General features: G+C 57.9%; 1 protein-coding gene and 2 long non-coding RNA genes across 4 annotated transcripts in view; 2 read left to right on the forward strand and 1 right to left on the reverse strand.

Annotated features, from left to right (window-relative positions):
- The window catches only part of AJAP1 (adherens junctions associated protein 1), a 105295-nt gene that overhangs the window by 18504 nt on the left and 65777 nt on the right, over positions 1-21014 (reverse strand). The gene's annotated exons all lie outside the window — the stretch shown is intronic.
- LOC123635972 lies at positions 16662-19234 on the forward strand. The gene is made up of 3 exons (XR_006734262.1): positions 16662-16865; positions 18251-18363; positions 18508-19234. It is a non-coding gene; the product is annotated as an uncharacterized LOC123635972 (long non-coding RNA).
- Positions 17109-17546, forward strand: LOC123635973. Its single transcript, XR_006734263.1, has 3 exons — positions 17109-17138; positions 17268-17375; positions 17478-17546. It is a non-coding gene; the product is annotated as an uncharacterized LOC123635973 (long non-coding RNA).

Consider the following 21014-nt stretch of genomic DNA (forward strand, 5'->3'; position numbering starts at 1 on the left):
AATAGATTCATTCAAAAGGCCCCCAGATCCGCCATCCCTTCCTGCTGCCCTCGGACAGCGGTTGGATGCTCCTTCCTGCCAGGTAGAAATGGCAGTGCCAGGCGGTGGCATTGATCCATGGCACGGTGGCCTGCAGGAGGGGCCTATGACCTGAGTCACTGTGTCCCCAACCCCCAGGCAGACACCTGGCAGGACGGCCCTGCCAGGCAGGGCTGGTCTCCCTGCATGCTGCCCACAGACTCCTGCCAGGCAGGGCAGGAAAGGCCCAGGCAGTGGTGGCTGTGGCACTGTCCCCGGGACACCAGGTCCAGGTGGGGTGAGGGGAGGGCAGGGAGGAGGGGGCGGTCGCATTGGGAGAAGGAAGCAGACAGGAAAACGGCTGCTCTCGGGTCCCGGTAACATCCTAACCCCTGTGTCCTAGAAGGCCTTTCGGAGCATGTGACAGGGACTCTGTCACAGAAAACAAATGGAAACAACGTTCAAGTTCAGTCTGGCAAGTCAGAAGCTGAGGTTTCCCTGTGAGTTTGGAATACAAAAAAGATGTCCTCTGGGCCCCAAAATGACAGCTACTTGGAGCCCCGGCGGCATCGTGGGCTGGGAGGCAAGTGGAGTGAAGCCTTCAGAGGAGGATGGGCCCCCAGAAATGTGGAAAGCCCCCTCCTCAGCCAGGTAAAGGCACCGAGCTGCTCGCCAGAACAGGCACTTCCTCTCTGTAGGAGGAAGCAGCGTCCAGAGCAGAAGTCGGCAAACTTCTTCTGCAAAGGGCCAGGCAGGGGGTGGCTTAGCTTTTGCAGACCACACGGTTTCCGTGGCAACCACTCACCCCGGCCTTTGCAGTTCAGAAGTAGCCACGGACAAATGTAAACAAATGGGTGTGCCCGTGTGCCAATAAGAGTTTGCTTACGGACACTGGAATTTCAATAAATTTTCATGTGTTATGAATCATTATTCTTTTGATTTTTTTTGACCATCTAACCATGTAAAAACTATTCTTAGCTCCTGGGTTGTACAAACACAAAAAACAGGCCAGGGTTTGGCCCATGGGTAGTTTACCAGCCTCGGAATTAGGACCTTGAATTATCTCTACAGCTTTTCATCCACAATGCCCAGCATTCAACCGAAGATTACCAGGCACACTAGGGGACAAGACCAAATGAACAAAAACCAAGAGGAAAAAAATTAAAGACCAAAGAAATAGTCTCATAAAGTAACTAAGTATTGGAGTTATCAGATACCAACTTTAAAATAACAGTGATTAATATATTACAGAAAACAGATTACAAGATGGAGAATTTCAAGAGAGAAACTGGGACACATATAAATAGTGGATATGAATAATTTACATATTTATATATGAATAATACATATAAACATATTTGAAGAAAATGGAGTCTACTCCTGCTAATTCCTGTGCAATTAGCCTTGGGCGATTCTTTCTTCCTTTTTAGGTGCTGGTTTTCCCACCTGTGTACCCGGGAACTGGGCCATCAGTAGCCCTTATGCGGTTGTCTTGAGCCTTAAGGTTGTAACTTGCAAAGGCTAGAGAAGAATTCAAGAGGAAGCTCCAAGGGACCCACCCTCTCTCCACACAGTGCTGTCTTTCCTCAATCTGCTTTCCCTATTGGGGATGCAAGGTTTAGCTACAAAGAAATGTGAAAATCTCTGGGCTGATTAGCCCACAAGGGCCTTTCCAACAGCAATGACCTAAGGTTCCGTGGAAGGAGGAGAGGACCCGTGGTAAGCTCCAGCTGGCGTCGTCAGAGGCAGGGATGGGGCTGACGGAAGGGGGAACGTAGAAGGGGGCCTGTTGGATAGTCCACAGCAAATGCCTGTGGCCAAGGAGCCCCCAGGCCTGAGCTGGCAGGAAGTCTGGAGAGAGCGCGAGGGGCCTGAGAAGACCAGGGGTGTGTCTTCGGGGCTTTCCCCAGAGGACCCACCCTTTGTCTCATGCCTTGAATCCTACCCTTTGGGTCCTGGCTTTATATTAAATCGTTGCCTTTTGAGAAGCAAACTCTCCCTGGAAGAATAAATTATTCAGGTGACAGTGTAATTGGGGGCGGAGATGGGTGTGGAAGGTCAGGATCATTTCTTGATGGCAGAAGAGATGCAGAGAAGCCAGTGGGTCCTGGGCCCTGGTGCGTGCGAGGGGGGGGGTGTTCAGAAGCGAGGGAAGGAAGGACGCTGACCCTGATCAGAGCTGTGTGCGGTGGCTGGGCCAGCCTCCCTCCTGCTGACCTAATTAAACCCACAATATAGCAACACTATTCGTTCAGCACCTGCCATGTGCCCGGTGGACTCCTCCATCCTCACCGCTCGTAAGTCGGGAATATGGGGCTCACAGTCTTCCTGGGCAACCCCATCAGCTCTTGGTGCTGCGACAACCGTCTGCACAGTGATCAGCCGAGATGTCCTCTCACCCAGGTCCCTCCCCTCCTGCATTCTCTTGTCTACTGGCATCTCCTCTGCGGGAATTCAAAGCTCCAAATCACAAAAACAAATCTGTTTCCTTCCCTGTCCGTCCACCTCTGTGGAAGCCACCAGCATCTTCCCTCCTTCCCATCCCCTTTTTCCTCCCCTCTCCCTGCCCCTTTTCCTCCTCCTCTGCTTCCTCTTTTCCCTCCTCCCCTCCCCATCCTCTCCCTTCTCTCTCTCCTTTCCTGACTTGCTGTGACCTTACAGCTTCCCTTTCTCGTTATCTGTGACGGAGCTCCCTACACCCCGAGCACTGTGCCTTGCAGCCACTTGCCGACTGACTCACCCCTTTCTGTGAACACCACCATCGCCAGCAGCCAGGCAGCAGGTGCCACACGAGAGGCGGTCTGCTGCATTAGGCTGTCGTGGGGGGAGGGGGTGGGGGTCTCCTCCAGACCATCCGTTTCTCCCCAGCCCCTGTCACCATCTTGCTGGACCTGGTGAGGCTTTTGTGACCTGAGGGGCATCCAGCGTTGGCCACTGGACAGCCTCGTCCAGAAAAGCCTTTGCATGTGGGGCAACCAGCGATGAGCATTCCAGTTCTGCTCAGTTCCGGAGAGCAGCTGATGCGACAAACCCGGTAGCAAGTGCTCCCTGACTCAGCTGGGCGCAAGAGCCAGGGGAGAGGGTGCAGCCCATGGCTAGGTGTGCTTCAGCAAAGGGAGAGCTGGAAAGGAAGGGACCTGTGACCAAGCCACACGCCGGTTCGCTCGCTCACTCAGCCATTCATTCACACGTATTTCTCACACGGCTGCTGCTCTGGCACCAGCAGCAAGAGAGGCACCTGCCTCCTCCCAGAGCTCAGAGCCCACAGCGTGGCACAACCATCCTCGTGGCTGCGCGCATCTGTGCACGTTCTGTCCGGGGTCTTCTTGTCCACAGCTTTATCTAGGACCCATCTGGTGCATCCCAAGAGCAGAGAGGACTGTGGCCAGACCGGAGGATGGTATTCTGTCCAGGAGCACGGTACGCACTTGGAAACACCAGCCGAGGGGGACAGCATCCCTGCTCCCCACGATGTCTCCATTCTGTGTGCAGTAAGGGTGGGCTCTGTGTCCATCAGTGTCACAGGAAGCCCCTTGGGGTACGGGAGGAGCACAGGCATTAGAGCCACCCAGACAGCTCCAGTTGTGACCTGCCAAAAGTCATTGGACGACTCAGCGTCTGGGATCCTACCCTGGGTGTCAGCAGAGGCTGACCTCCTCTCCGCCGGCCCTTCCAGCCCAGGTCAGGGAGGCGGGCTTTGTCCCTGCTCCCGGGCAGCCCCGTCTCATATGGTAGCTGCTCCCTGGGACAGTGCTCAGGGAGCAAGGACATGCTGGAGACGAGAATGCCCACCTTCCTCCTCTCTCTCTCTCTGAAGGTCACATCCCTTCCTCTCTAGTCCAATCAGAACAAATCGGGCCACCTGGTCTTTGGTAGGTGACAGCTGCGTCCTCTAACAGTGTCGGAGGACGAAGGGATTTCACTGGGGATTTCTGAGCCTTGCTGGCCCCCGGCCCCCACGGCACGCCCCACCTCCAGCTCTGCTCTGGGGACACTGCCTGTCCTGGCCTGGCAGGGAGGGTGGCTCTGTCTGCAAAGGCTGCACTGCCACGTGCACTGCTCACGTCAGGCTGGAGTGCCGTTTTCCAAACAGGTATGTGGACCAGGTGGGCTGCAGGGCCCTGCGGTCCCCTCCACTCGTTCCTTTTCCAGCACACAGGTCTCCAGGGCAGTGAGGCTGCCAGGCGCTTCCTGCCTGGACAGCAAGAAACATGTTCACATCTCTATCACCCCCCCTTAGATGCACGTGTGTGCACACACACTGACACACATGCAAATACACACACATACACTAGCATATACTGACACAACCACAACCACACACACTAGCATACATGGGCACAAACATACACATGCATGTACACATGCACACATGGATGTGAACGAACACATGCCTGTTAACACACATATAACACATACACACAGACGGACACACACATGCACACACACACTAGCATATATGAACACAAAAGCAAACACACACAAACATACACGCACATGCACCACACAGACACACTAATACATGGATATGAACACACACATACATATGTGGGCACACACAGATGCACACACAAAAATACACAAACAAGCACACAAGCACTGCACACTCACAAACACACATGCACACACATACACACACACTTCAGGGCACAAACACACGCACACATCCTTCCTGGAACACCATCCTAGATGCACAGCCCCTGGCACACAAGGGGTACACCCTCTGGGTGCACAGCTGTGCGGCTCCTGGTGATGACAGGGACGCACCAAACGCCTTGGTTTTGTTTCCCCTGGTCCTCCCTCTTCTGATTAGCTCTGGGCTTTCCACACGTGCGCCTGCCCCGTATGTCCGCAGGAGGCTGGGTCCGTCTGTCCCCAGGGCCCTGCAGTTGGGAGGGGCAGATGCCAACGCATGGACGCCACTGCAGCCATGCCTGGAACCCGCAGCCCTGGGGTTGTGACTTCTTGTGTCTTTACTCTTCGCCAGAAACCCCACGAGATGGTGACTCAGACATCTCGATTTTGCAGATAGGGAGACTGAAATTCCAGGGAAGAGGTGACTTCTCCAAGCAGATGTAGCTCCTTGGAGCAGAACTCGACTTGACGGTGGTACCTGGCTCCACACCCATGGGAGGCCTGTTGTGCTGCTGTGACTTTGTCCTCAGAGGCACAGCAGGTCCCACGGGACCTGGGGCCAGCTGTTTAGACTTGTTGAAGACACTTTACAATCCAGCAGGAAATAAAACACTCCTAAGACTGTAATCGGGGGACATTAAGAGCTGGGCCACAGGGCAGATGGACTGTGTCACCAGGAGAGGGCCCGGAAGGCCTAGCTTGGTCCATCTGTGCTGCTCTAACAAAATGCCGTAGAGTAGACTGTGCAATTTCTAAACAATGGGGATTGGTTTCTCCTGGTTCTGGAGGCTGGGAAGTGCAAGATCGAGGCACAGGCGGATTTGGCATTGGGCAAGGGCTGCTGTCTGCTCCCAAGATGGCACCTTGCTGCGTCCTCCCACACTGGATGGGCACCCTCAAACCTGCTTGTAAGAACACCAGTCCACTGGTGAGGACCCCAAGGCTGTACCTACCAGCTGCGGAGGCAGATACCTGTGAGCTGCCCCCTCTGCCCAGGTGCTGCCAAAGCCACACACACGTCTCAGCCGCCCCCCACATGGTGAACAACAGCCCGCACACACTGATCATGCCATCAGGTTAAATGAGACCTCACGTGAATGTGCCCAACACAGCAGGGGCGGCTAAGGTGTGACCAAGACCAGGGAGGGTCTTCTAGGGCGAGTGTGGACACTGGCTGGACTAATCCACTGGGGAGTGAGTGACTGACCAAGGGACAGGCAGGGGTGGATGCAGGAGCTCGGATGTGGCCAGAGGTGGGGGCTCTGAAAGCCGGGCGAGGGCACGATGACAAGGAGAGACCAAGTATTCGCATCCATCCATAAAATCTGGGGTCGGGACCCTGTGGGAGGGGGAGGGGCCTGGGGTGGAGCGGGAGGAGAGATTTCCTCCCAGTGATCCTGGACTTGGACTCAGCCCCGCCGTGAGCTCCCCGTCGACGCAGACACACGTGGCAGGGGCTGCGCTCCTCGCTCCTCCGAGGCACAGAAGTCCTAAGTCAAACGCAGTGGAGTGTGGAGGGAGGGAGGCTGACGGGGACACAGGAAAAGCCTCAGAGACACTGGGGATGCTGCCATCGCAGGCCCTCTGCAGGAGGGCACCTTCCCCTCCTTCTCTCCCCTGGAGTCCACGCCCATCCCTTGTGGCTCTGGCCCACACGTGGATTCGCACCCACGTGGAGGCTGCGAAAGCACAGCTTCCAAAGGGTTGGCCCAACATGAATGCAGTCTTGCCCTGCCTGGACCACAGGGACAGTCTCTTTTTAGATGAATCTGGTGCCTTCGCCCTTGGCCCGAATGCAGGCCACCCCCCCCCACCACCAGGGGCCACAGGCACACAGCACTTCCCAAGACGGTGGGAGGTGAACTCCTACGGAATGTCGTGACTTCCAGGTGGGACACCAAGGGCCAGCGGCTGCCTTGTCAACTAAAGCCCGATGGTGGGGAGCATGTCTCAGGCCAGTCCGAGGGCACCGGGTGAGCAGGAAGCCGACCAGCCGTTCCCCACCCCACTGCACCCAGGCTGCTGCCGCAGAGCTGCAAAGAATGGAATTCAGTAGAAGTAGTTTGTACTAAATAGGACAATTTTTTCATTCTAAGCCATAAAATGCATTTTCAGTCATGGTATGAAATTCGCCTTAGAAGGGACTTGGAGCGCTCAGTTGTTGCACGGCTCTGTGCTTGCGCGGGAGATGACAATGGGTGGCCCTTTGCAGGGGTCTCGGTCCATGCAAGGCTCACCAGGGCCCGTCACACACACTGCTGCTCATTCTCACAGGAATAATCTTACACGGTAGGTTGGGGGCTGAACAATGCCCCCTCCCCAAAGGGAGGACTCGCCCCATGTCCAAGTCCTGACTCCAGGTACCTGTGAATGTGACTTTATTTGGGAATAGGGTCTTCACAGATGTGAGTAGTTAAGGATCCCAATCACCCTGGACTCAGGGTGGACCCTAAATCCAATGACAGGTGTCCTTATGAGAGGAAGAGGAGGGAGATTTGAGATGCACACAGACACACAGTGATGAGGCCACAAGCCCAGGAGCACCTGCAGCCACCAGGAGCTGGAAGAGGCAGGAAGGATCCTCCTGGGAGCCTCTGGAGGGAACATGGCCCTGCTGACACCTTCATTTCAGACTTCGGGCCCCCAGAACTGGGAAAGCATAGACTGTTGTCATTTAAGCCGCCCGTCTGTGGTGCTGTTACGAAAGCTGTGGGAAACTGAGGCAGTCAGCTTCGCTGTCTTCATTCCGCAAAGAGGAAAGCGAGGCTTGGAGCGGCCGAGACACTTGTCCAGGTTCCCTGCAGTCTGGTGAGTGGCGGAGCCCGACTCCAAACCCATGCTGCCCCTGCATGTCCTCGAGCCCCAGCTGACACCGAAGCAACTGGCTCTCCCTGGCAATGGCAACGGCGGGACACCAGGACTCTGGCTTTGGAGGGGATGCATTGGCCAGGAGCTGGCAGCCTCCTCTGGCCAGATGCCACCCACAGCGCCCCGGTGACCTGCCTACTGGACACACAAGGTACGTTTCCCACCTCGGAGGAGGCCTTGCACCTCCCACCCTCTGCGCTCCATCTGGGTGCCCTGGGAGACCCAAGCCGTGCATGATTCATTCCTGAGCATCGGTCACTCCGAGGGCGGCACTGAGAGTGGCAGAGGAGGGACAAGAGGCCAACTTAAACCTCAGGCCCTGCTTCTCACACTGCACCGAGTTTGTTATTTCCTTATCGGAGCAGCAGGGACCTGTGCCTGCCACCCAGGCTGGGGGGCACGCAGCATCCCTCCCAAAGGTGTGGCGGAAGCCAAGGCTGGTGATGGGGAGCAAAGGCAGAGCCCCAGACTCCTGTCCCTCCTTAGAAGACTGGAGCCGAGGATGGAGCCTGCGTACCTGGGCACACAGGCCTGTGGCCGCCTTCCCAGAGCAGGCGGAGGCCCCGAAACAACTCATTTAGGAAACTGTCATCCTAGACTCTCCTGCCAACTCCAGGCCTTTGAGGGTGTCTCCGACAACCATCTCTTATTGCCACAGATTGTCATTTAGCACGATTGCATGCGATTATTTTGATTATTTCAATTCTCGCTGTGGAGGGGAAGAACAGCTGGAAGTTCCACTACGATGGGCTCATTCCTTCCTTCCGGGGACACTGTCCGAGGGCTCCTGTCCTTGATGCGGTGCGACGACCACTGGCCCCAGAGGGGGCGGTGCAGGTGGGGTCTGGGGTCTTCCCAGCCCAGCATCCAGGCCCCTCCAGGTCTGCCTGTCTCCCGAGGCCACGTGACCTACGCGGGTTCTCCTTTGTCCACTTTCTAGGCACATTTGATGGTGACACCACCCAGGGGCAAACCACTGGGCTTAGCCTGATCCTGGCATGCGTCTTTGTGTGTACGTGGTGTGTGTGCAACACCTGTGTGTGCGTGTGCATGTGCCTGTGTTTTGGGCCTGCCTGTGGGCATGTGTGCATGTGGATAGTGGCTGGATGTGGGGTGTGCATGTGTGTGCACATGTTCTGTGCCCATGTGACCACGTGCTGCGTGAGCATGGCTGGGTGTGGGGTATGTGTGCATATGTTCTATGCGTGCACATGGGCATGTGCAAGGGCATATGTGCCCGTGCCCATGTGACCGTGTGCTGTGTGAGCATGGCTGGGTGTGGGGGGGTGTGTGCATTCATGTGTGTCTGCAGCCAGACCTCCCACCTCTGGCTGGGCCTGGCCAGGCTCACGCCCCCCTCCACGGGCCTCTCCCGTGGCACTCGGCAACATGCTCTCTAATAGAGTTCAATAATTGCTCTGCTGATGGATTCATTGACCTTGGGCAAATCACTTACATTCTCAGCCTACTCGTCTGCCAAAAGAAAAAATCACAACGCACTGTGCAAAGGGAGGCTTCTGTGCAGAGCTCCCGAGCAGCAGGAACCGCGGCACACGCCAAGCGTGAAGTGCTGGTGTCAACACTCAGGAGCCGAGGCTCCTTCCGGGTCAGCCCTCACAGGGGCGGCCGGCAGCTCGGGCCTGGCTTCGCTGCCCTTGACAAAATGACCCGGGCCGGTCTGATGCCACACTCAGATGTCCCTGGAGGTCATGGTGGCATGGGGTGCCTGCGTGCGCTGTCCCACTGTCTTCCAAGACCCCTTTAATGCCCACCCCGGCTCTCCCCAAGGAAAAACACCCAGCACTTCACCTCCCGGCCGACCCGACCCACAAGCCCAGCCCCGGGCTCTGACTGTGGTACAGGCGCACCAGGCCCCGCCCCTGCCGTGATTATGTCATCGAGGCTGAGTCAGGCGAGCACTGCCGGAGTCGGAGGCCAATTATGCCCGATTGATCCCGAGCAGGGAAGGCAGGAACCGTTCCTGGCGAGACCTCCCGCAGACGGGGTTGAGCCAACCTGACCTTCACTTTGCAAAGCTGCCCCAGCCGCGCAGAGCACTTAGGGCTCAGGTCAACACGTAAAAGATGCACTCGTGGGGGGTGGGGGTTAGAAAACCGTCTGGCCCGTCCGACTCTCAGCTCCTGGCAAAGCCCAGCACTTCCTCGCCAGCCCGCTGCTGGGTGAATGCAGGACACACACACGTGCGCGCGCACACACACACACACACACACACACACACGTGTCCACACACACCTGGCCAGCAGGCACAGGGGACACCTGCCGTTTCTGTGAAGTCTGTGTTTGCTTCTCTGCCCACCGCGAGCCCCCTTCCGCCTGGTTTTGCGCACCCTGAGACGCTGTCTCATGGCCCCGCTTCTGCCTCCTCCAGGGCCCGGCGCTGCCCCCTCAACGGTGCCCACCCAGGCAGCGCCTCATGCGCAGAGATCTCGGCTTTTGCAGCCTCTGCACCGTGTCCGGCTCCCTCGGGACCTGACAAAGTTCCCAGAACACGACAACAAAGAGCCAAGATGACCCGAGGCGTCCCCAGCTGAGAACACGTTTCTGTTTTAACAAGGGCCTTGCAGAGTAGCTGTTGGGACGTGGATGTCACTGCGGCCACCATGGGGCAAGTTCCAGGATCTCCAGGTCACATGCCGCAGGTGGCTATGGAACCCGTGCCTGTCTGACAGAGACAGGGGACCCGAGGGGCGTTTTCCAGGACATTCTAGCACACCTGCACCTGCCTTCTCAGGCAACTGGACATGGAATTTGGGCCCAGCATGTGGCTCAGTCATCTTTGTCATCGTCACCATCATCACTACACATTTTTCCCCATGGGGGTGCAGTCACCAAGAGAAACAACAGGAAGCCTATTCTTGGTGGCCGCGATCTCTGAATACCGGGGCCTCTGGGGAGAGTAAAAGTACTGCCCGCACTGCTGCCTAACTTGGGGCATCACTGCACCCCACTCGCTGCCGCCTGGAGCCGACACACTTTCTGCAGGAGTGTGCGTGTGTGTATGTCAGTGTGTGCGCATGTCAGTGCATGTGTGTGTGTGCGTGTGTGCATGTGTGTTCCTGTGTGTGCATGTGCATGCATGTTCCTGTGTGTGTGTGCACGCGCGTGGGTATCCCCATTCAGGGAGCGACCTAAGAGAGGATGTGAAAAAGGCCACAGGTGTTTCTGTGCAGTTGTTTGATTTATTTACTCTGTAGTTTGAAAGGATTTCAAGCTTCAAGAAAAGGGGCAGGGACAGGACAACGAGGCCCACGGGCCCTTCCCCGCGCCTGCCCTCTGCGGCAAAGGGCGGCCACCGGGCCCCCACGCACCCCTCAGTGTCCTTCCGTCTGGAACACTCTCCCAGCCCTTCCTTCCCAGAATGTCACAACCTTGGCGCTTCTGAAGATGACAGACCAGTCGTGTTGTAGAACGCCCCTCAGTTTTGACGTGCCTGACGTCTCCTCTTGAGCAGGTCGGGCCACGAGTTTGGGAGGGACATCGGGACAGTGCCGTGCTCCCAGTGAGTCCCATCGGGAGCTGCAGGAGGTGGACGTGTCCCCAGCCTGGATCCTGGGAGCAGACGTGTCACCAAGGCCTCCTTGCAAAGGCGCTTCCCCACTTTGTGATAACCAGTATTTTGCGGGAGATAATTGGAGACGGAAGGGCCCGTGCCCCACCCCAGGTTCACCCACACTTTAAAATTCATTGATGTTTCTTGCCTGAATTAATTACACCTATGACAGTTTCAGCTACTCTAATTCCATCATTCCTTCTACACATATTAATTAGCTGGCATTCTACCACACAGGAGAACTTTCCTCTCTCACTTCCGGTTCACGCAGGGATGACCAGTTTATCCAACAGGTTATACCACCGTGTTTAAGTTTCTACCAGAAATTGCCTGGGATGGGGCTGCAGGAGCCCCTGCCGGCTGGCCCCTGGTCTTGGTCACAGGTGCCCATGGTTCCTCCAGCCCTTCCTTACTGTCGGAAGCAAAAAGACATTCCAGGCTTAAGTCTTCCCTGCCCCAGTCCTGGAATCGCCCACTTATCCAAAGAGCCCTGATTCCTTTAACAGAAAATTCTGGAAACCGAGCGCTAAGTACAGTCGTCACTACTGCAATGGTCCTGCGTCCAGGGCCTCTGATTGGAGAGCAAGGAAATTTATGAATATTCCCATTTAGAACCACGGGTTTACACTGACAGCTCTGTGCTGGTTTGGAAAGTGTCCCCCTAAATTCATGTCTACCCAGAACCCCAGAATGTGACTTTATTTGGAAGAGGGCCTGGAAAGACGTATTGCAATAAGGTCATATGGGTCACGGCAGGTCCCAAATCCAAGGGCTGTACATTTACAAGACTAAGAGAGGAGAAGGCCAGGTGAAGACAGAGGGGGGGGTCTGAGTGACGCCGCCGGCAGCAAAGGACTCCGGCACCACCAGCAGCCGAGAGAGGCAGGAAGTGCCCCCCAGAGTGTACGGCGGGACAGTGGCCCTGCCGACACCCCGATTTGGACTTCTGGCCTCCAGAACTGTGAGAGGACCCACTTCTGCTGTGTTAAGTCCACTGGGCTCATTGCAGCCCCCTCCTGTACTGTGCCCCCCTCTCCCGTGAGAGACCGGCCCGCCGTGTGCATGTACTGTGCAGTCCCGTGGGAAGCTGATCTCTCAGCCCCGCCGGCCCCTCCACTCGCCTGTCCTCCCTGGGTGGCCACCGGCCACCGTGCCTTCAGCGGAGACTGTCAGTTGCGGAGTCCAGCAGCCCCGCTGCTGTTGGGGGCTCCAGCGAGTTCCTCCAGCTCTGACGCCCCCCGAGGACAAAGGCCTGGCCCCTGGACCTCGCCCCACGGGAAGCTCTCTCTGGCAGATCTTTTTTTTAAAACAAATTTAAGCTTTGATAAAATACATATTACATAAAATTTGCCATCTTAGCCATTTTTAAGCGAACAGCTCAGTCACATTAAACATGTTCACACTGTTGGGCAACTGTCACCACTCTCCATAGCCAGGACTTTTTCATCTTCTCAAACTGAAAGTCTGCCCCCATGAAACTCCACAGTTCTGTCTGTCTCTATGACTGTGACTCCTCTGGGGACCTCAGGGACGTGGAGTCCCACAGTATTGTCCTGTGCTGTGCTGAGCTCGCTGGACGCATGTCCTCAGGGCTCGCCCAGGCTGTGGATGGGCAGGAACCCCTTCCTCCTGAAGGCTGAATAATGCACCATCGTGGGCACAAATCACACCTGCTCATCCGTTCATCCACGGATGGCCACTTGGGTGGCACATCCCTCTGGACACTGTGGACAATGCTGCCACGGGCATGGTGTGCAGACGTCCCCGAGAGCCGGGTCTCAGTCCCTGGGTGTCACCCGTCGGGTCCTCCTGACCTTCGAGAGGGGAGGAGGCAGGAGCTGGAGGGTGAAAGGCCATGGGGGGTGGGGGGAGCTGTGCTGGGGGCCCCTTGGGGACAGTGAGGGTCTGGGAGTCCCTACAGCTCAGCACACTCTGATGCTGAGGGCACAGGGAGGAACCCCGGACTCTCTAGTAAAGACACACGAAGAACCGAGCACACGACTTGCGTCAGAGGTGCGGCCGCCTTGACCACGCCAGGCCGAGGAACAGAAATCTCAAACACAAAAGAAAAACAAAACCAAAAATCCACAACCCGAAGCAGAGCCCGCCGCCTCCTCCCCCTCTTCAGATGGCTTCTTTTAAAAATATGCTCTGAGGGTCATTTCTGTGCCGTGGGAGAACATGAAAAACACCAGCCACTCACGCGAAATACCAGCCAAGATGACTAAGTAAGAAAAGATGAAATGCAAATTGATCTCTGCCTCTTGGGGACTGACTTAAGAATCTGTTCAAAATCAAATTAGCTTTTTGACTTACTTCCCCAGAAAGCTCAGAAGGCCACAAGGAGACCTGCAGTTAACAAGGCGAGGGGGGGGCGGGCTCACCCAGATGCGTTTCCAACCCCGAGCTTCCCCGGCCTGTCCTTTGGCCCTTGTGCCCGCGGAGGGGCTGCCTGAGCACGGCAGGCCAGCTCCGCCAACCTGGACGCCCACACCTGCGGCTACACGGGAGGCGTGACTCGACTGTCACCTGGGCTCGTTCTCTGCACCACTAACTCCAGGGACCAGGAGTCTCACTGGGGCCCACGGAAATTCCCACCTCCTGGGGGAGAGGAGAAAGGTGGCCCTGCCTCCCCCACACCTCAGTTCTCCATGGGAATGTGGTGTCCAAGCCCCAGTGTGACCCACCCCTTCCCTGTGCCCCCTGCACCTTGGTGAGTGACAACCGGCCCCAGATCTGCCCGTTGTCACCCTCTCTTCCTCTCCTGCTCCTGGGGGGCTCCCTCCAGGGCTGGTCCACATCAAGTCACGGCCCGGCCCACACGTCCTCACCTTCTTGTCTCCTGGCACCGGGACCCCTCCCAGGCCTCCCTGCCTCCCTCTGTCTTCCTAAATCCAGCCGCCAGGGACACCTTGGAGAACAGAGCTCAGAGCTCGTTGCTCAGACATCCAGGGGCTGCTCCTAGTCTCTGCAAACCTGTGGTGCTGCCACGGCCCACCTGCCAGGCCTGCCCGGGCCCCCAACTGCCTCCCCTCGCTCTTCCTGTCCGCTCTGGGCTAACTCTGCCATCACACCCATCTGCCAGCGGCGCTCAGGCCCTGCACCCAGCCCCCTGCCCGGCTGGCCCCGCTGCTGCCTGGAACGCTGTCCCTTCAACTCCTGGCCAGCCGACTCCTAACCACCCTCCTTCTGAGAGCGCCCCTAAGAGCACTAGCTTCCCAACCAAGTCAGCGTTCCCCTTGGGAACACTCTCTACGTGGCCCTGTGGTTGACGAGGTTTGCTCACCATAGTTGCGACTGTGTATTTGAGCGACTTTCCAGAGAGTCACCCTTGTTGGCCTGCCGGTCCCACGAGAGAAGGGCCCATGTGGCTGGCAGCTGCGTGCCCAGGGAGGGGCCCAGGCTTTGGGTCTCATTGCTCTTCTGATGCATTATTAAGGAAAGGACACGTAAAATGAGTGAGTAAAACGTGTAGTCAGTACCAGGAAAAATCAAGGCTGTGAGATCCTCGTGTCTCCCAGGCAGGCCCCTTGTACACGGTGAAGTTTATCCTGCCCTCGTGCAGCCGAGCTCCAGGCAGTCTCCGTGAGCCGCGGGCACCACCGCCTGGGAGCGCATCGTTTCCTCGGGTGTGACCGGCCTGTGTGGCCCCTGGGCACACCCGGGCAGCTGGCATTGCTCTAGTTATGCCCAGACCCATGAAAACAGGGCTCAGGAAGCCGGGACCCTGGCATCCTGGTCCTGACTAGGCACAGTCCTAAAAACATGATGACACTGCTGACTTCTGGGATCCTCCTGGCTTGGCTTGCGTTTGCACTGTACCCTGACGCTGCACATGAAATGCCGAAGTTGACAGCCATCTTGTGTGATGAGAGCCACGGCAGAGAGAAAATAATGCGCCCCCCCATCAGGCAGTCAGGGCTGCAGCATTTCCACGCAAGGGGGAGCACGGAGGGCGGGTGGTGAGCAGGGCTGGCCCCGGTCCTGGGCAGGGACAAGGGGCAGCCTCAGAGTCCACCCGGCCTCCCCACTGTCTCTGCCACAGCCTCCTCCCAGCCGAGCTCTAGCCCCGGGGTGCCCACCCAACCACCCAAACACCCCGACAGCTAACTGCAGGCAGGGAAGGGACGGGCCCAACTCAGACCCTCCCACTTCGCTCTGAATGCTGCAAAAATGAGCAATAGTTCCCCTTTTACCCGGTGCACGCCTGCCAGCTCTGTATGTTCAGGAAATTGCTCCGGGTCACCTCGGCCTTCTTCCCAGCATGGCTGGATTAAGCAAGGCTCTGGCACGAAAGACCTCACAGGCCTCCGTCTGCAGCCGGGAGCCGGCCCTAGAGAGCAGCGTCTGAGCGCCCGGCCTCGGGCCCAGGCGGAAGCCCCTACTCCACCCGGCTGCGCAGTCCAAGTGTGCAGGGCCCCGCAGGGCTCCTCCTGCGCCCGGGCTGATGGGGGTGGGGGGACATTATTTTCATGTTTCTCTTTTCATTTTCTTAGTTAATAACTACATACTGAACTCCCTGCGTGTGCAAATCGCTCGGCGGCGCTACACAGGGAAGCAGAGGACACAGGAGCACGCCAAGGCTCCAGCCTGAAGGAGCCTGCAGGTTTATGGGGGAGTCGGGGCCTCACTTTTAATCTTACTTTGCAGTTATTTAAATAGCTAAGGACAACTAGGAAGGCATCAGGAGCACTGAAGGAAGGAAGAGACTACTTTTGGCCGGAGGGTTTGAAGAAGATTTGTGGGAGGGGAAGAGTTTGTGGCCGGTAGCTTTGGAGCAGAGCGGGTGGGGCTGGGGTGAGGGGAGGGCCCTGGGATCGAGGAAGGCTGGCCGCAGAGCAGTAGGCGTGGGGGCTCCTGGGAGGCCCTGTGCAAAGGTGAGCACAGCTGGGAGCCCAGGTAACGGAGTTGGGCTTTTGTGGGTGGGCAGTGGGGAGCCACTGATAATTCTTGAGCAGGGGAGAGGCAATGTCAGAGCTGTCATTTAGGAAAGCTGATGTGACAGCTGTGTGAAAACTCTGTTTATAAACATACTCGGGGACACCTTTATAGCTCTTCCTGTGTGCCAGGTGCATCTGAGCACTTCATAAGCATTAGCTCTTTTTGTCCTAACTACCCTAGGAGGTGGGCATTTTTATTACCCCCATTTCACAGACAAGGAAAGTGAGGCCAGCGAGGTAAAGTCTCAGCCACTACAGCGAGCGGTGGAGCTGTTTGGGGACTGGAGGGACGTGGGAGCCAACCCTGTCCTCTGAGCTCTGCTCCCCTCCATGTGACCGGCCGTGGCCAAGGCTGGCGACGGACCGTGCACCCTCCTCCCTCCCAGGCTCGCGAGGCTGGGATGCCGGGAAGGACTGATCTCCCCATCGCCCCTGAGTGGCGTGGAAGGAAAGACACGCTGAGGCCGGGTTTTGAACCCAAAATGCTTTCTTGTCTCCTTGGTCGTCCAGGTCTAGGGGAGAATCCCCTGTAACTGCTCAACCGTCACCCCCAGGGTCACCAAACACGCGGGGCCCCCTCCTTGTGAACCACACAGGGCGGCTCCCGGGGAGGCCGGGTGAAGACAGGCCGCTGGCGAGCTGAGCTGCACCCGGCGGCTCAGGCAGCAGGTAGCAGGCGGCGGACGGGCACGTCGAGAATAAACGTTGCGATCCGTGACGGTGGACAGAAAGCCACGTGGCACCTGAGGACCCGGGGAGGAGGAGACGCCACGCTCTGGGGACCTGGAAGCAGAAGATGCTTCCTGGGCCTTAGAAACTCTGCCCGGACGGAGGTGAGGACGGCGGCCCTGCCACTGTCACCAGCCCCCACTAGGGCGGCCCTTCTCCTTCCTGCCGAGGACACCCAGAGACGGCGCACGCACTGCGCTCAGCGTCACCCACTGAGTCCGTGTGGTCCGAGGTCCTGCGGTGACAAAGCCTGACACCCACTTGGGGACAGACCGTGGTCATACTCCCTCTCTGTCTCTGTTTCCCAATGCGCAAAATAATCTTTCAAATGACTATATTCCCCCAGGGGCTGTTGAGAAGCTGAAGGGATAAGGCCGGTTAGTACCGTGTGTCACAAAGCATCCTGGGGGCCTGGGTTTGAATCCTGACTCTGCCTCTGTCAGGCTGTGTGGCCTCGGCAAGTCACTTAACCTCTCTGGGCCTCCCTTCTGCCTCTGCTGACGTAGGATGTCCGCTGCCCAGGACAAGGCTCCTGCGTGCCTTTCCAGACTTGACTCAAGCCAGCTCCTAAAACCAGGCTCACGGCAGGCGCAGCCCTAATCGTTGCTGGCGAGGTGGGAGTTAGAAACAGGCCGCCCTCCCCATCCAGCCCACACCCTGCTCTCATCCGGAAGGCGCCGGGTCTGAGCAGGTGTCTCCCTTCCTTCCTCTCCCAGATCAAGTGCGCCAGGCTCAGGGCATTTGCAGGTCTGGATCTGGATTTTAATTGTCTTGATTGAAGGGGCCTTATTGCAAACAGCTCTCACTTTCCCTGGCGGAGCCGTCGATACTCGGTACGTGACTGCTGATAAAAGCCGCTAATTGGCGCCGCGGCCAGGGCCTGCTCTGGACCCGCACCCTCGCGTGCGCCGCTCGGCCTGCTCCCGCCCTTCCCTTTGATCCGCGTCTCATAAGGGCGTCTCGCCCTAGAATTGTGAGCACAGAAATCAGAGCAAGAATCTTCGGCGTTCTATTTCTGGCTGTGACACAGACAACGGCGTGTGGGCCGATCACAATGCCAGAATTTTCTCTGGTCTCTGGGAAATAGCACAAGTCACAGTGGCCTTCCCCTGGCCCTGCGCCCCGGGGAACGGAGAGTGGGGTGGAGCCTCCTGGCTTGTGTCAGGGATGGGGCAGGACTCACTGAGTCCCCCGAGGCAAGCCGGTGGGGGCTCCCTGTGCGCGGGAGTGGGGTCCCCTCTCCACGCCCTGTTCTTCTAGAACGGGGACAAAGGGGCTCTGGGGCAGGAGGACAGCTGTGCAGTGGGACGTGGCCCCCTGGACCGGGCGCTTCCTGCGGACGGGGCCTGAGCCTGTTCTGCTCCCAGCACGGTGCGGGGCACACGACACACCCGGCCGGCTGAGTAAGCGAACGAACAGTCGGAGACATGAGCAAGCACGTGGGATTCTCTTCCTTCCCCCTCGCGTGACCTGCCTCTGTTGGTTCCAGACCCAGGACTTGGAAACAGCGGCTCTCGGGCAGCCTTGGCCTTGGGCAGGCACAGACCCCGCTGCCCCGGACGCCTCGGTCTCAGGGCGCAGGACGTCTGCAGGGAGCACAGAGTGAGAATCCCTGCCCAGCCCAGCCCCACCCCGAGGAGAGGAAGGGAACTGGGGAGGGGGCAGCCCTCACGGGCGGGGCAGGAAATCCCACAAAGATCCTTGAGGTGAAAATGAGTGTTTTAACAGCCTTTTAATTTTTCTCAGTGCCAACAGATTCTGAAATACCCCGCTGGGCAGAGAAGAGTCCAGAAATCCTATTTTCGTTGGTGTGTGGGGACTCTGGACTGGAAAGGCCGCAACCAGCAGCCCGGGAGGGGCAGGACTATTAGAGAAGCAGGTTCTCCAAGGGCCTCCTGGGCACGCCGGGGAAGACAGCTGCAGTTCAGAGCAGACTGTACCTTACGGAGCGTTCTGAGGCCCCGTCTCGAGAGCCGAGCTGGGCCCGGCGTGCAGGGGAGGCCACCGAGGCCCAGGACTGGGTCTTGCTGAGGGCTGGGGCTCACCCTCGCTCCCTCACTCCTGTGCTCCTGCTAAGCTGCTCTCACCGGCCGCACAGGGGACGCTGTCGGTGACAGCCAGATGCAGAGCACAATCTGGGGGCCTCTCCGGGGAGCCCACGTGAAGGCACAAATCATTTCCTGGGTCCTGGGACTCAGGGGACAGCCGTGGGCCGCGCAGGGGAGGAGGCCTGGGGAGTAGGATGGCAGGGCAGCTAAACGTGGGGGAAAGCCCTCCGGGGCCTACCTGCAATGGTCCCCCCGCAGGTGTGACTTTGCCCAGGGGGTCCCAAGTGACAGCCCAGCAGTGACAGGTCTCAGGAGGGACTCCAGAACCTGCACAGCCCATTCAGAGCCAAGAGGGTTCCTACTGCCAGCTGTCCCTTCTCAGGCTCCCCTGGGGGAGGGAGGGCAGGTGGCCACCAGCCCCATCCCAGCATCATGGGCTCTGTGAGCAGGAGGGCTGAGCCCTTTCCCTGCACTCTGAGCCCTCAGGAACTGCTGTCCCCTCGCCCTCCCCACACAGACTCTCCCAGAGCGCATCCTGCAGCTGCCCGCGTGGGAGGGGCAGGCTTAGCCCTCCTGAGTTGTCCCCAAGACTGCCAGGCTTTGTCAGGCGGGAGCCTCCTGGCCGTGGGCATGGGGTTGTCTCAGGGAAGGGCAGCGTGGGGAGAGAGCTGCCGGTGCCCCCGGGCGCCTCTCCGAGGAATGGGGAGAGCTGGCTGAGAGCCCCCCACCCTCAGACTGGCTTGAGCTGCAGGACGGGGGCAAGGGCTGGGGACAGACTCCGGGAGCCCAGTCTGGCTCTGACTTTTCTCCAGAAACTGCCGGGCAAAAGCCGCCGCGCCGTGGGCATCTCCAGCACTCACTCAGGCAGGCTGGGAGCCTCGGCCACGGCCCTTCCGGAGCTCCCCGCACAGAGCACCCCGTTTGGAAGGAGCTGGCCCTGCCGGCACCCCGGGACGTCACCAGCTAAGCTTCTGGGCCACAGACCCTGAAACCAGCTGCCTCTCCCTCCTGCGTCGGCTGTTTTTGTGACGCTGAGAGGGCACGACTCTTTCTGCCCTGAAGGCTGTCGAGGCCCCAGGCCCCTCTGCCCGCCTGCCCGTCAGCTGTGACTCCCCAAGCCTTTCCTAACTCTTTGGAGCCACTTATTTATGCAAAGAACAGGGCTGCGATCTGCCCAGAGATGACAACATCTTGAAGGAGTCTGAGCAAATGTCAGCTCTTCAGTTACTTGAAAGAACAAAGAAAACAAAACCAAAGAACAATGAATGTTGTCATGGTAAAAGCATCTGCTCTCTCCTTCTAAGTTTGAGAGCTGGGTGCATAAGTGAGACTAAGAGGAGATACCCAAGAGAGCAGCAATGTACTTCAAGATTGGGAAGGAAAGAAGGCTGCAGGCGAAGTTTGATCCAGCTGGGCAGGGGATGAGAAATCTCGAGCACCGGACATAGGAATGGCCAGATCTGAGTGTTGCTCCAGGCGTCTGTTCTTTCTGTGTCCCTGTGGGTACCCAGGTCCACGCTGTACTGGACAAGTGCAAGAAATGCTAGTCTGAATGGGGACCTGCCACTACGTTGGTCAAGCAGGCACGGCTCAGCTCTGAAGGACACACACGGCTGGCGTCTTCCTCCTGGGGAACATGCGTCCTTCCCACGGGCTTCTGGCCTGAAAGGCAGCCTCAGGGTGGAGGGAGGCGCTTCCAGGTGCAGAGTGGGCAGCCCCGCAGCGGTTCCGGACACCCGGGTTAACAGAAGACACCGCACGCCTTCCAAGAATCGATTGGCACCAACAAGTTGGGCAGAAGCAACGGCTTGTGTTTTTGCTTTCCTTGACAATTCGTAAAACTGAGCGAGATCTAGAGGAAGGTAGGCAGTTTTCCAGCGCCTGCTTCTCCAGCCCCCAGGCTGCGGATTCATCCCGGCTTCCGGACAGCTGTGCTGAGCTGCTCTGCCTGGAATTCTGTCCCAGTGTCTCCTGTGCTAACTTTTCCCCAAAAGCCAAAGTTAACAATCAAGTCTAAGTTTACAAGACACCTCTGCTATAAATGTAGCAGCAAGCTTGTTTGCTCTGATCTCCTCCTCTAATAGGATGTTAAATAATCCACTTGTAGTCAAGGAATATTTCCGGAAATTTCTGTGCTCGGAAGTGTAGAATCTGCCAGGTGCACAGGCAGTGCCAACCCCCTGGCCTCTGTAAGCCTCTTGCCAA

The sequence above is a fragment of the Lemur catta genome, chromosome 3 (genome assembly GCF_020740605.2).
Source record: "Lemur catta isolate mLemCat1 chromosome 3, mLemCat1.pri, whole genome shotgun sequence".
Lineage (NCBI taxonomy): Eukaryota > Metazoa > Chordata > Mammalia > Primates > Lemuridae > Lemur > Lemur catta.